The sequence below is a fragment of the Microtus pennsylvanicus genome, chromosome 5 (assembly GCF_037038515.1).
Source record: "Microtus pennsylvanicus isolate mMicPen1 chromosome 5, mMicPen1.hap1, whole genome shotgun sequence".
NCBI lineage: Eukaryota > Metazoa > Chordata > Mammalia > Rodentia > Cricetidae > Microtus > Microtus pennsylvanicus.
The window spans coordinates 2,610,978-2,625,000 of NC_134583.1; positions in this window are offsets into that span (position 1 = coordinate 2,610,978).

Here is a 14,023-nt window from a genome sequence, read left to right on the forward strand (position 1 = left end):
GTTAAATAAATCATAAAAAAATTCTTTAAAAATTTGAAATTAAAATAAGTTCTACACAACCGGAAAGACTGTCTCAAATAAAAGTAAAATAAAATGTTCTAAAATAGGACAACTTCCCTGCCCCCCCCACCCCCACAGGGACACACTTGGTGCAGACCAAGAGATACAAACAAAATTTGAAATTAAACTAAATGTACAAGAAACTGAGCCTGGTTATTGTGGTGCACATCTTTTATTCTATCATCAAAGAGACAGAGGCAGGTGGACCTCTGTGAATTCCCAGGCTTTATAGAGAGGCCCCCAACCCAAATAAAAAAAAAACATATATAAAAGTTTGACCAAACACCACCCCCCCCCAAAAAAAAAGGAAGGAAGGAAGGAAAGAAGAAGGAGACATTATAAACTGTCTCCTTGGTCCTAGAAACTGGATCATGGGAATTTAGGACCTATGAGACAGTGCACGAGTCTTGTGATCTCACTTGGTAGATGAGTCTGGATTTTAACTCACAGATGTCCTTCTGCCTGTGTCTCCCACATGCTGGGATAAAGGGTTCCCTAATTCTTGAATGGCATACTGAAAGTAGTTATTTCTACTTGGTTTGCGTTTGATTTTTTTTTAAACAATCCATGCCTACTTATTTATTTATTTTTGGTTTTTCATGACAGGGTTTCTCTGTAGCTTTGGAACTAACCCTTGTAGACCAGGCTGGCCTCAAATTCACAAAGATCCACCTGCCTTTGCCTCCCAAGTGCTGGGATTAAAGGAATGTGCCACCACTACCCGCCTTTGTTTCTTTTATTTATTTTTGTTAAGCTCTACGTTTTTCTTTCCTCTCTTTCCATGCCTCCCCTTCAACCCTCTCCCAAGGTTCTGGCTATGACAAACAATGCTGCTATGAGCATAGTTGAGCCCATGTCCTCGTGGCACAATTGAGCATCCTTTACATATATACCTAAACGTGGTATTGCTGGGTCTTGAGGAAGGTTGTTTCCTAATTTTCTGAGAAATCGCCACACTGACATCCAAAGGGGGCGGTACCAGCTTGCATTCCCACCAGCGATGCAGGAGTGTTCCCTTTTCCCCACATCCTCTCCAGCATAAGTTGTCATCAGTGTTTTAGATCTTGGCCATTCTTACAGGTATAAAGTGGAATCTCAGAGCTGTTTTGATTTACATATCTCTGATGACTAAGGGTGTTGAACATCTCCTTAAGTGTCTTTCAGCCATTTTAGATTTCTCGGTTGAGAGTTCTCTGTTTAGGTCTGTACCTCCATGTTGTGAACTGGATTATTTGTTCTTGAAATGACCAATGTCTTGAGTTCTTTGTATATTTTGGAGATCAGACCTCTGTCTGATGTGGGGTTAGTGAAGATCTTTGCCCATTCTGTAAGGCCATCGTTTTGTCTTGTTGGCCATGTCCTTTGCTTTACAGAAGAAGCCTTTCAGTTTCACGAGGTCCCATTGATTAATTTTGTGTCTCTCAGAGTCTGTGCTACTGGAGTTAGATTTAGGAAGTGGTCTCCTGTGCCGATGCGTTCAAATGCTTTTTTTAAAAAAATAAATATTTATTTATTATGTATACAATATTCTTTCTGTGTGTATGTCTGAAGGCCAGAAGAGAGCACCAGACCCTATTACAGATGGTTGTGAGCCACCATGTGGTTGCTGGGAATTGAACTCAGGACCTTTGGAAGAGCAGGCAATGCTCTTAACCGCTGAGCCATCTCTCCAGCCCCCGTTCAAATGCTTTTGATATTTTTATTTTTATATTTTTTTTTATTGTGGATGAGGTCAATTATTTGAACTCTCAAATATTTTTATTGTTATTATCTGTTTGTTTATTTGTGGGTTTGCAACACGGGGTTTCCTTGTGTATCCTTGTATGCCCTGGGACTCACTTTGTAAACAAGACTGGCCTCAGACTCACAGAGATCCGCCTGCCTCTGCCTTCTAGTGATGGCATTAAAGGCGTACACTAAACACATTTTTTTTGAAAACAGGGTTTTTCTGTGTCACTTTGCCTGTCCTGAATCTCAATCTGCAGAACAAAGTAGCCTTAAACTCACAGTGATCTGCCTGCTTTGGTCTCCCTGATCTTGGAGGTGTTTTATCATCTATCTATCTATCTATCTATCTATCTATCTATCTATCTATCTATCTATCTATCTATCCATTCATTTCATTTATTAGTTTATTTATTTATTTTTTTGTTTTCTGAGACAGGGTTTCTCTCTAGCTTTCCTTCTTGCTTGCTTGCTTGATTTTTTTGCTTTCTTGCTCTCTTGCTTTTTTCCCCCTTCTTTTATTAGTTAGTTCTTGAGGCATGGTTTCTCTGTGTAACAGCCCTAGCTGTTCTCTCTCTCTCTCTCTCTCTCTCTCTCTCTCTCTCTCTCTCTCAAATATGTTTGGTTTTGTGTTTTGCTTTATGAGACAGGGTTTCTCTGCTGCTTTGGAGACTGTTGTTAAAACTAGCTCCTTTCTTGTAGACCAGGCTGTCCTAAAACTCCCAATGATCCTGTTTCTGCTAAATATGGAGCCAGTGCTCTTGAATGCCTTTGTCTGGTGAGGTCAAAAGCCACCCCCCCACACACAACCCCCCCCAACACACACACAAACCAAACACAGGCACAGGCACACCCAGAGACACATAAATAAACTTTTAAATTAAGAAGAGCCTGGAGAGCTAGTTTCGCGGCTCTTCCAGAGAAATTGGGTTCAATTCCCAGCACCTGCATGGCAGCTCATAGTGATTGTAAATTCAGTTTCTGGGTGATCTGACATCTTCAGACCATTGCACATAAAATAAAGTTAAGAAAATCATAAAAAAATTCCTTAAGAAATTGAAATTTAACTAAGTCCCACACAATTGGAAACACTCTCAAATAAAAGTAAAATAAATGGAAAAGAATACAGTGCTAAGTGCAGTTATGAAAATGTTTTGAAATGTGATACCTTCCCTGTCTCCCCCACATACACAAGCCACACTGAGAGATTTAAATAAAATCTGGGTAATCATTTATGTATCTGGCCTATGTCAGAGGGGCAGGGGAAGCTGAAGCCTTGTCCTTTGGGCTCCAGGTTCTCAGTACTGCGTCAAAAACTCGAGTGTATAGTGAGTCCATGTCTGTCCTGCCGGCAGCACTCAGGAACTGGGAATACAAGGATCAGGAGATCATCTTCAACAACCCAGCAAGTGCAAACCATCCTGGTGGGAAAGAGACCCTCTAAAAGAAATCAATAAAATGACATTTTTATTTTTTTCTGTCGGAAGTGAAAATGTTCCAAATAATTCACTGCATCAGTATTCCTGGAAATGATATCAAAATCAGAATTTTTCTTTTTTTTTTAACATTTTATTTTATTCTTATTATTTTCATTTTTATTTTTTTGGTTTTTCGAGACAGGGTTTCTCTGTGGTTTTGGAGCCTGTCCTGGAACTAGCTCTTGTAGACCAGGCTGGTCTCGAAATCACAGAGATCCGCCTGCCTCTGCCTCCCAAGTGCTGGGATTAAAGGCGTGCGCCACCACTGCCTGGCGTAAATCAGAATTTTTCATATTATTCCATGGCTGTTGTAATTTTCTCTGTGGCAGACAGAGGCAGGCAGATCTCTGTGAGTTTGAGGCCAGCCTGGTCATCTACAGTTCCAGGACAGGTGCCAAAGCTAAGAGAATCCTTGTCTCAGAAAATTTTTTTCTCTGCGTCTCACGTGTCGTGTGTCTTTCTCTAAGCAGGCCCAGGAATCCTAAGCGCCTGTAGGTGATCTAGGAAATCTCCTGTAGCAGGGGCCCTGGCCTCCACTCCTGGCCCCTGAGGGCACCTGGTAAAAGTGAGAAGGCAGATTTCAGAGACTAGTAAAGTTCAAGGTCACCAGCCCTTCCCAACAGCTAGAACCTTTAAAGGGTGAGGCTACAACTTAATTGGCCTGCTTAGATATGGATATTTTTATTGTGGTTCTTGTTTTACAGGGCAGGAACAGACATCCAAGTGGGAATTTTCCACAGCTGTTTTAATTTTCTCAGACTCGGTATTTAGTATGAGAAGTGGTGTGTGGGGTTGTACAAACACAACTACTGAAAAAGAACCCTAAGAAAGCAGGCCTCCCTCCCTCCCTCCCTCCCTCCTTCCTTCCCTCCCTCCCTCCCTCCCTCCCTCCCTCCCTCCCTCCCTCAGTTCCTCCCTCTCACCAAGCCATAATTGTGGCAGCCCCTTGGCCGACATAGTCCTTTCACTGATCAGTCAGACACACTCTTTTTTGATTTTTGAATTTTGGGTGAAGTCAATTAATTGAGCTCTTAGATGATGATGATGATGATTATTATTATTAGTTTATTTGTGTTTTTTTTTTTACATAGAGGTTCCCTGTGTCCCTGGAACTCACTTTGTAGACAAGGCTGGCCTCAGACTCACAGAGATCTAGCTGCCCCTGCCTCTACCTCTGCTTCCTAGTGCCGGAATTAAAGGCCTGTACTAAACACACTTTCCCCCCCTAAGTCAGGGTTTCTCTGTGTCTGTCGCTTTGCCTGTCCTAAAACTCACACTGCAGAACGAGGTGGCCTCAAACTCACAGCGATTTGCCTGTTTCTGCCTCTCCTGATTTCTGAGGGCTGAGAACTGAGAATAAAGAAATGTGCTGCCCAAAATATACTGCCGCTGCTGCAATTAAAAAAATAAATTAAAATAAAATAACCTGAGATAAACAAAGAAAAAAAGGAAAACACCTGTTTTTTCCTTCCTTCCTTCCTTCCTTCCTTCCTTCCTTCCTTCCTTCCTTCCTTCCTTCCTTCCTTTCTTTTTCCTTACTTGTTTTTTTTCTGTTTTCTTCTTTTATTATTATTATTATTATTATTTTTGGTGAAGGGTTTCTCTGTATAATACCTTTAACTCACTATATAAACCAGGCTGTCATCTTGGTAACATTATGGTTTTGTATTTTCTTATTTCTTGTCTGTAAATCAACAAATCAACATATCTTCTCTCTCTCTCTCACACTCATTTAATTTATGTTTTATTTTATTTTTGGTTTGTGTTCTTGTTTTGATTTTCAAGGAAGGGTTTCTCTGTTGCTTTGGAGCCTGTCTTTGGAACTAGCTCTTGTCAACCAGGCTGGCTGGCCTCAAACTCCCAGAGATCCACCTGCCTCTCTGCCAGATATGGAACCAGTCATCTTGGTTAGTTCAAAAGCCACCCCATAAACACACACACACACACACAACACACACACACACACACACAGAGGCACATCCAGAGAAACATATTTTTTTTTTTTTTTTTTTGGTTTTTCGAGACAGGGTTTCTCTGTGGCTTTGGAGCCTGTCCTGGAACTAGCTCTGTAGACCAGGCTGGTCTCGAACTCACAGAGATCCGCCTGCCTCTGCTTCCCGAGTGCTGGGATTAAAGGCTTGCGCCACCACTGCCCTGCGATGCCCCTACTATAAAAATGGGTTTCAGAAACCGGCCTTTTGCCACAGTGTCAGAAGCCCAAACTCTGCCTGTGGTCTCAGCTAGCTGATAAGCTTCTGTGACTCGCGGTGTGTTTGTATTTTTAAGTTTGTTTTTGGTTTATTAGACTTGGTGGTGTTCTCATCTTTGCATGACCCCCCCCCCTCGACCCAACATTTAAGTGTCTTTCAACCATTTTAGATCCCTCTGTTGAGAGTTCTCTGTTTAGGTCTGTACTCCATTTTTTAAAATTGGATTATTTGTTCTTTGGATGACCAATTTCTCGAGTTCTTTGTGTATTTTGGAGATTAGTGAAGATCTTTTCCCATTCTGTAAGGCCGTCGTTTTGTCTTCTTGGCCATTTTCTTTGCTTTACAGAAGCTTTTCAGTTTCAGGAGGTCTCACTTATTAATTGTTTCTCTCAGTGTCTGTTTTTTTTTTTCTTTTTTTTTCTTTCTTTTTTTTTCTTTTTTTTCTTTTTTCTTTTTTTCTTCTTTTTTTTCTTTTTTTTCCTTTTTTTCTTTTTTTTCTCTCTTTAGTTTTTGTCTTTGTTCTTTTTTTTTTTCTTTTTTTTTCTTTTCTTTTTTTTCTTTTTCTCTCAGTGTCTGTGCTACTGGGGTTCTATTTAGCAAGCGTTCTCCTGTGCCAATGTGTTCAAGTGCATTTGATATTTTTATTTTTATATTCTTTTATTGTGGATGAAGTCAATTATTTGAACTCTCAAATATTTTTATTGTTATTATCTCTCTATTTGTTTGCTTATTTGTGGTTGTTCTACATAAGGTTTCGTTGTGTACCCTTGTATGCCCTGGGACTCACTTTGTAGACAAGACTGGCCTCAGACTCACAGAGAGTCATCTGCCTCTGCCTCCTAGTGCTGAGATTAAAGGCATGCACTAAACACCTTTTCTATATATTTATTTTCCTAATAATTTATTTATTTTCATTTTATTGTCATTGGTGTTTTGCCTGCATGTATGTCTATCTGAGGGTGTCTGATCTTGGAGTTACCGACAGCTGTTGACTGCCATGTGGGTGGTAAGGAATTGAACCTGGGTCCTCTGGAAGAGCAGTCAGAACTCTTAACCACAGAGCCATCTCTCTCCAGCCCTCACCTTTTTTTTTTTTTTTTGAAAACGGGGTTTCTCTGTGTCACTTTGCCTGGCCTTGAATCTCAATCTGCAGAACAAGGGAGCCTTAAACTCACAGTGATCTGCCTGCCTTGGTCTCCCTGATCTTGGAGGTGTTTTTATCATCTCTCTGTCTGGCTATCTAGCTATCTATCCATTCATTTATTTATTTATTTTTTCTGAGACAGGATTTCTCTCTAGCTTTGGAGTCTGTCCTGGATCCAGACCTGGTCACAGCTGTACCGGGAAACAAACCAAAACAAAAACAAAGCAAAGCAAAGCAAAAGCCAGGCAGGACTGTCTGGTTGACCTTCCCTTTTCCCCTCCCCCATGGGCTCCTCAGAGGCGGTGAGGCCTCCTGCAGGGAATCCACAGAGCCTCTGCCCAAGGCTCTCCAGGGAACCCACTCTCTCCCTTTCCCCCAGCCCCAGGGCTGCCGGCCACATCTATCTCAGGCGTAGGTGGCGGGCACTCTGGCTATCCAGGACGTGACAGACACAGACACACAGAAGCAGGGAGGAAAGGTGCCCACTCTCTCACTAGATGCAGGCATGCAGGAGGAACAATGAAAGAATGAGAACTGGAGAAATGGAATTTCTGGAATGTCCAGAAACCACATGGTGGGGATCTAGTACCCTCTTCTGGTGACAGGGAGTACAGCACAGATTTGGGTTCTTGTGCTCCTGAGACCTACCCCAATTTAATACTGACATTATCCTATCATACCCTATATATCACATATAGGCTTGCTTGATATCACACACATACACTGCCTGCGTTTCTGTCTGACCCCTGTGAGAGAGCCTGGTACCTTCAGAAGACAGAAGATGGGGTGTGGGTCTGTCTGTCTGTCTATCTGTCCATCTATTCTTCCATAAAGTATTTATTCCTTTTTTGTTTGTTTTGTGACAGGGTTTCTCTCTAGTTCTCTCTAATTGAGTCAGTCCTGGAACTAGCTCTTGGAGACCAGAACGAGTGCTGGAATTAAAGGCGTGTACCACCATTACCCGGTTAGAAGTCTTTTTAAAAAGTAGGCAATCAGAGCTACAAATTTCCTCATAGGACTGATTTTACTGTGTGCCAGGGTTTGTGTAGGGTTTTGCTTTCATTTTCTTGAGTGAATCTCTCCCCCCCCCCCGTCTCTCTTATTCTAGAGATCTGTTTTGTCTTCCATGAGCTCTGAGGGGCACTTGGCTTGAGTGTGATACACACACAGACTTACTATTAAGGAAAGTTCAAGATCAAGATCCTTTCCTAACTCTGTGACCTTGCAACAGAGAAGTTTCAAGGGGTGTGAAGGGTGTGCCTACTGACACTGGAATTCATTTGATCTGCTAGGCAGCAAATGCTATGGATTGTGTATGTGTGTGTCTCTGTTAGTTTAGGTGTCTTTCCAGTCAATGTTGGTGTAATTACCGTGCGTCTGTATATTCAGTGCTGTGATCCTTTCAAATGGTTGTGAAGGGAGCCCTAGCCTAGGAATGACTTCAGTGACGCGTTATTTTCCTTTCCTAACTCTGTGACTTTGCAACAGAGAAGTTTCAAAGTGTGTGAAGGGTGTGCCTACAGCTCCACTGGCCTTCCTTGACATGTACAGCTGTTGCCTTTCCTGTCAACATTCTTGTTGGAGTTGGGAAATTGCTGATTTGAACTCAGCCAATTTCATGGAATAGCCCTGGCTGTCCCGGAACTCATTTTTATAGACCAGGCTGTCCTTTTGGTGACGTTCTATTTTTTTTCTTCCTCTTATTTTTCTATCTGCAGTCAACATTGGTGTAAGGACTGTGCACCTGTATATTCACTGCTCTGATCCTTCTCTCCTTCGTTCCTTCCTTCCTTTCTTCCTTTCTTTCATATGTCTGCCCACTCACGAAAACCCAAAAATTTCTAGCCTCCCAACGCAATTAAAAATAACTAAAATTTTAGTAAACTGGCATTTAAAAAAGGAAGGAAGGAAGGCAGGCAGGCAGGCAGGCAGGCCTGGATGGTGGTTGTGAAGGGAGCCCTGGCCTAGTCATATCCTCTGCCATGACTGTAACTCAGGAGCTCTAAAGGGTCTGAGAAGCTGCTTTCATGCTTCTGCTGCTGGGCATTTATTTATTTATTTATTTATTTATTTATTTATTTATTTATTTATCTGGCTTATGTTGGAGGGGAAGGGAAAGCCAAAGCCTTGTCCTATGGGCTCCACGCTCTCAGTAGTGTATCATAAACTCGAGTGTGAGGGCCCATGTCTGTCATGTCAGCAGCACTCAGAAACTGAAAACACGAGGATCAGGAGATCATCTTCAGCAACTCAGCAAGTGCGAACCACCGTGGTGGGGAAACAGACCCTCTCCAAGAAATGACTAAAGTGACCTGTTTATTTTTTCTGTTCTAAGTGAAAATGTTCACAACACATCACTATGACGAAATTATTCCCGGAAATGAAATCCGAGTGGGATTTTTGAAACACTATTTTTATTTCATTATTATTATTATTATTATTTTTTAAAAAAACTATTCCACGTCTGTTTTAATTTTCTCTGACTCGGTATTTAGTCTGAGAAGTGTGGGCTGAGGGCGTGGGGAGTGGGGTGAAGAAAAAGAACCACAAGCAAGCAAGCAAGCAGTGGCCATGGTGAAAGGAGACCTTAGATGGCAGGGAACTGCCGTTGCCGCCTCCCTCCCTCCCTTCCTCCCTCGGTCCCTCGGTCCCCCTCGGTCCCCCTCGGTCCCCCTCGGTCCCTCCCTCTCACCATGCCCTAATGGTTGCAGAAGCCCCTGGCCCATCTAGTCCTGTCACCGATCTGTCAGACACGCTCTTTGTTTCCCCGTGAGCGAGCGAGCGAGCGAGCGAGCGATCGGATCGATTCGCCTGCTTTCCTAGCTGCCTGTGGTCTCGGTCGTACTTTCGTTTTCGTAGCCCCGAATGTCCAGCCCGGCCTGCCGTTCACCGTGTTCGGGGGTGGGATGGGGAGGGGTGGGGGAACCGACAGGGGAGTTCCCTGTCCTGTTGTGGGCCCGTGCCACCTCCGGGCGTGAGCGTGGAAGGACGCTGTCACGCCAGAGAAGGTGAAGACGCCGCCGCCGCGGTCGCGGCCGAACGAGCGAGCGAGCGAGCAATCTATGGCGGTCGGTTGTCGGGCGCCCCCTAGCGGTGGCCTTTTTCTGCAACGCTCCTGGTCCTCGGTCGTTGACGAGGACGGGGCGAAATGGCTTTTGTGAGGCGGAAAGAATGACGAGAGTCCCGGCCCGGCAGGCGGGTGTGTCCCGGAGTCGGTGTCGTGCTTGGGGACGGTCTCTGTGTAGGAGGTTGTGCCGGAAGAGTCACCCATGGGTGTGTGCGTTGGGGATGGAACCCAGTGACGGGACCAGCTGGAGAGGGTGCTGGGAGACTTGAGCGGGTCGACCAGAAGGCTTCAGTCGTTTGCGTACTCCCGCTAGGTGTCGGGTCCACCCGGGCCCAGGATCGGTGAAATACCTCGGCTTTAAAAGTTGCTTTTCCCTTGCTTTTTCTCTCTTCTAAAGAGCCCTGGGACCCGGCGACCCGAGGCCGAGAGGAGGCGATGGTTGATCCCGGCTTCCCCGCTGCCCCGTCACGGACTCGTTGGGGGTCTCGGACCTTTTTTTTTTTTTTTCCTTCTTCTTGCCAGGAACCCTCGGTCCTCAGCGGCGGGCCTTGCCATCCTGAGGCTGAGAGGAGGCCGTGGTCCCGGCTTCCTCGCCTCCCTGGTCCGGACTCTCGGAGCTTTTTTATTAATTTTCTTCCTCTTGCCAGGAACCCTCGGTCCTCAGCGGCGGGCCTTGCCATGCTGAGGCCGAGAGGAGGCCGTGGTCCCGTCTTTCTCGCCTCCCTGGTCCGGACTCGTTGGTGTCTCGGAGTTCTCCCCCGCCCCTTTCTCCTGCCCTCGGTCTTGCGAGAGCCCAGCGGCGGGCCTCGTGTTCTCGAGGCTGAGAGGAGGTGGTGGTCCCGGCTCCCCTGTTCACTGGTCCCCGGTTTCTTGGACTCGAGATCCCCCCCCAAGTTTTTCTTCTTGCCCTTCTCCATCCCTAGCGGCTGGTCGCAGGGTCCTCGGCCGGGAGGAGGCTGGGCGCCCGGCTTTCTGGCATGTCCACCTCGCTCTCTCGGTCCTTTCATGGTTATGAGGTCGACCAGTTGTTCCTTTGAGGGTCGGTTCTCTTGTTTATGGGGACATTTTTGGGACATTTCACCCAGCCTCACTTTCAGGAGTTCTGTGTGGTCTGTGAATGACTCCCCGTACCTGTTGCCATTCTTCTAATAATTGCTATCTGTCCTTATTGTACCTGCAGATAGGTGCTGACACGCTGTCCTTTAATTGGGTGACATTAAAGGACGCTAGGTGGCGGTCTCTCTTCCGAGCCTCACAGGGTGTGATTTTTCTCCGTCTAGCCCAGCCCGTGTCTCGCTGCTGTGCTTTCCTGTGAGGCTTTTTGAGATGACCTGCTTTCCTTGCCTTGCTTTTGCCCGTGGTGAAGCGTGTCAGGCGTCCCCACTTCGTGGTTTGTCACCCGTTCTGTTTGGATGGTGGGACCCGTCTCTCGATGCTTCTCCCTTGCCATCCCGGTGCTTTTTTTTTTCTTTTGCATGCGGGGACCAGGTTGTGGAGCTCCCGAGTCTCCTCCATGGTCCTCTGCTCCCGTGTGCCTCCCGAGCGCACCGGTTTTTTTTTTTACCCCCCCCCCCCAGCTTGTGGAGCTCCCGAGTCTCCATGAGTCCTTTTTGGGTTGAGGGTGGCCCGGCCCTTCTGCTGCCTCATGTTATGTGCCTCCCGAGTGCACTCCTCTTTTATTGGATTCCCCGTTGACCCCCCCACCGCTCTTTTTTTGGTGTGGCGGTGTGAAGGGTTTTCTTTTTTTTTTTCCTTTTTTTTTTTCCTGTGGCATGTGTTGGGTCTGTGGTGATCTCTCGCTCGATTCTTCCCGGTTCTGCTTTGTTGATCGATGTGGTGTGCTTGCCCTGTGTTCATTCGGGCCGGAGGCCTAAGCCGCGCCAGGCGAGGGACGGACATTCATGGTGAATGGCGGCCGCTCTTCTCGTTCTGCCAGCGGGCCCCTCGTCTCTCCTCCCCACCTTTACCGGTGGTGTGTGGAAGGCAGGGGTGCGGTTATCTGGCCCGAGCCCTGTGAAAGCCCCCCCGCACTCCTCGCTGTGGTTCGTGGGGGTTCCTGTGAGGCGCGCCGGGGGCTTTGTTCCCCGTCGCGCGTTTCGCTATGCCCACCGTGTGTGGGTCTGTTTGGCCCTCCTCCCTCCGAGCCGGGGGAGGGTCGGCTGATTGCCGCGTTACGTGCCCCTCCCGACCGGGCTCGTGTGCACGCGCCTTGCTTGCGATCCTCGTGGTGCTCCTGGAGCGTTCCAGGCCGATCTTCAGAGGTGCCCAGTTCTGAGCGGCGGCGGCGTTTCCCAGCTCCCTGACGTGTATGCCTCCTGTGTGCGGTACGGCCGTTAGCGGTGTTCCTCTGCGAGGTGTGTGATCCCGAGGATCAAGAAAAAAAGGGGGTCGAGGCGAGCGGGTAAGAGAGGCTCGCTGCGGTAAGATGGCTCTCTCACGGCCGTCTTGTGAGATCGGGCGAGCGGCCCACCACGCGCTGCCTTCTCCCGTAGGCGGTGAGCCGTTGGGTGGTGTTGAGCGGTCGCGGCCGGCCTTTTAATTTTCTTCTCACCGTTAAAGGTGGTCCGTCGGTGACGGACTGAGAATGCCTCCCCGCCTGGTGCAGACCCGGTGGGTGTTGCCGGAGAGGCAGGCCTGGCTCTCGGGGGACCTCTTTTGTAGTATGCTTTTTCTCAGTCCGGTCCCCCCTGTCCGCGAACGCTCAAGAGTACGCCCCGGAAAGGAAGAAAAAGCCTTACCGATACCGCAGACCCCCCCGCCTCGCCGCGCTCGAGATCATCGAGCGGTGTGTGTGTGTCGCTTCCCCTGCTCTTGCGCTGCCGCGACCGGAGGCTCGTCGGGCCGGGTCCGTCCCGCCCGCCCTCAGTGAGAAAAAGTGCCTTCTCTAGCGATCCGATGAAGAGAGGGCGTGCTTGGGGTCGCCCCGGCACGCCCCGACCGCCCGATGCGCGTAGCTTCGGCCGGGTGCCCCTCGCCGCGTCCCGTCTTTGGGGGGGGAAAACCCGAGCGTTTGTGTCACCCGCTGCGGCCCGCGCCTGCTCGCTCCGAGTCCGGGGAGGAACCACGCGGGGCAAGAGAGCGTGTCGTGGATTCGGCTGGCGTGCCGTGTCGGAGCCTGGGACGTGTTACCCGTGGCAGGAAAAGAAGGGGTCGCGTGCGCGCACGCCCGAGTGCCGCGGGACCCCGATTCCCCCGCTCCCCCGAGGGTGCGTACGCGCCTCGGTCGGGGCGCGGAGCCGAGCGGGAAGAGCGGGGCTGGGTGGCGGTGGGCTCCCGGGCCCCACCCGTCCACCGTCCGTGCCCGCCGCGAGCGGTCCCTTCCGCGCTTCCCCGTCTTTGCCGTTCCCGCGGACTGCGGCTTCGTCGGGCGCATCGCGTGCGTGCGTCGCTCGTGTTGTGTGCCGTGTGGAGGTCGCCTCGCTCCCCCTCCCCGGCAGCGTTCCCACGGTTGGGGAGCAGCGGTTGACCCGTCCCTCCTCGGGGTCGGGGATCCGGTTCTGGCTTTGCGGGGTCGTGACCTCTCTCTCGGGTGCGGCCTTTGGAGAGAACGGCGGTCGGTCGTCTCCCGGTGCAGGCTCTGCGCGCTTCGGGAACCTCGCGAGGGAAAAGGAGGCTTAGCGGACGTCCGTCGTCTGCGGCGTGGCGGTGGGTCCGCCGGCCGAGGTGCGTCCGGGGACTCTTCCGGCCCCGTCGTCGTCGTCCTCCGGGAAGGCGTGTCTCGTGTGGGGAACCGCCACCGCACCGGGTTGGGTGCCTGGTGGTGAGATACCCCCCACTTGCGTGCTCTTTTCCTCTGGTGCGGCGGCGGGGGCTCCGGTCGATGACTCTCCCCGTCCCCGAGGTCCGGGCCCGTCCGAACGTCGTGGGCCGCGGCGTCCCCCCTCACGTCCCTCGAGGGGAAGACCGTCCGCGTGTCGTCGTCTCTTTCCCTCCTCCCGCCTCTCCCCCACGTTTGCGAGCACGCGCGCGGCCCGGTTTTTCGCGGCGTCCCGGTCCCCGCCGCCTCCGCCACTCGTCCGGGGGCGGCCGCCGTCCGTCTCTCCCGCCAAGCCCGTTGGCGCGGTGTGTCGTCTCCCGCCCGGCCGGTTCCCGGTCTCCCGACCCCGCCCGGAGCGGGTCCGGGATCATCCCGCTCTCCCCGGCGTTGCGCCTCGCTGCCGCGTGTGTGGGGGGGGCCCGCCGCGGCCCCACACCCGCCCTCGAGCGCCCGCCCGCGGCCGCCGGCTTGGAACCGCGGCGTGGTCAGTAGGCGCGGTGCGTCACGCGGGAGCGCGTCCGTCTGGCGGCGGCTCGGCGGTTTTCGGCGGGTGGCCTCTCCCGGTTCCGGCCACCCGCCGCC